The sequence below is a fragment of the Austrofundulus limnaeus genome, unplaced genomic scaffold, assembly GCF_001266775.1.
Source record: "Austrofundulus limnaeus strain Quisiro unplaced genomic scaffold, Austrofundulus_limnaeus-1.0 Scaffold398, whole genome shotgun sequence".
Taxonomy (NCBI): Eukaryota; Metazoa; Chordata; class Actinopteri; order Cyprinodontiformes; family Rivulidae; genus Austrofundulus; species Austrofundulus limnaeus.
This window is the reverse complement of record NW_013952800.1, coordinates 192,461-193,591: the sequence shown is the minus strand read 5'-3', so window position 1 is coordinate 193,591 and position 1,131 is coordinate 192,461. Positions and strand designations below refer to the sequence as shown.

General features: G+C 48.5%; 1 protein-coding gene and 1 long non-coding RNA gene across 2 annotated transcripts in view; both read right to left on the bottom strand.

The window, feature by feature from the left end:
• adamts6 (ADAM metallopeptidase with thrombospondin type 1 motif, 6) overlaps positions 1-1,131 on the bottom strand; it is a gene marked incomplete in the record, with an annotated part of 235,599 nt that overhangs the window by 158,224 nt on the left and 76,244 nt on the right.
• LOC106528715 (uncharacterized) lies at positions 134-329 on the bottom strand. Its single transcript, XR_001311532.1, has 2 exons — positions 281-329; positions 134-207 (listed from the first exon to the last, which is right to left on the bottom strand). It is a non-coding gene; the product is annotated as an uncharacterized LOC106528715 (long non-coding RNA).

Below are 1,131 nucleotides of genomic sequence, written 5' to 3'. Positions count from 1 at the left end.
GTTGGAATAAATAAATAAAGTAGTTGGAAAAACTTAGCAAAAATATATAATGAAATACAAAAATAAAATAGTAAAAAATGTGACTGTGTTACGGTTTGTTTTGTGAGCTCTGAGTAAACATCGAACAAGGTCAAAGTTTTAGCAAGTTTATTGTTAGAAATTTCAGCTGGAAGGGAAGGTAGGGACCGGACTCCGGGGTCATCAACTCTGAACACAGAAATTTTGGGTTAGGTTGAGTCAAGAAAACATTATTAATTGTAAATATAAAGTGAGACACAACCTCTCCTTCTGGGCGGAAGTCCGGGTTGAAACAACAGCTGATGTGTTTTGGTTCCTGGCTGTGTTGTCACGAGGAGCGACAATATCGCTGGGCTTACTCTGGGTCAGAAAATGGTCAAGGGTCATACACAAGGTGATCAGATGTCGTTACCAGGTTTGAAGGGGAAAGCTCAGTCGTTGGTCCACAGAAACGTTCAGGGGTCGAGATCCAGGAAGTCAGATGTGTCGCGGTACCGTTCAGGGAGCAGACGAGTGACAACAATCCAATGGACAGAAAAAAGGTCGTTACCGTGTGAGCAGATGGCAGGTGAGGTCCGACAAGGGCTAAGGCTGGAGACGAAAAACCAGGAGACATGAGCAAGGTCGGGGACATGAGACTAGAGCAGGACAAGGGACAAGAAAGCTGGAAGATCATAGACGAGGCTGATGATTATCTGGCGGCGAGCTGGAGGACGAGACAGGGTCATATACTGCTGACAGGTGAGTGAAATGAATCTGATTGATGTCTCAACGGGAGGGGTGAAAACAATGAGTAGGAGCTGGATGTGAACTGGGATGAACTGAGGCATGATCTGGGCAGACAAGGAACAGAATCATAACAGAGCCCCCCCCCCAAGGTCCGGCTCCTGACGGACCTCTAGCTGGAGCTGGCTGACTGGGGTTGCTTCTCTCTGATGAGGGCTTTATCATGGACATGGTGAGCTGGTACCCATGATCTCTCCTTCAGTCCGTATCCCTCCCAATCGATAAGGTACTGGATGCCTCGACCCCAACGACAGGACTTGAGGATGCGGCGAACCGTGTAAGCTGGGCCTCCATCGATGATTCGGGGGGGAGGAGGGGGTCTGGAGG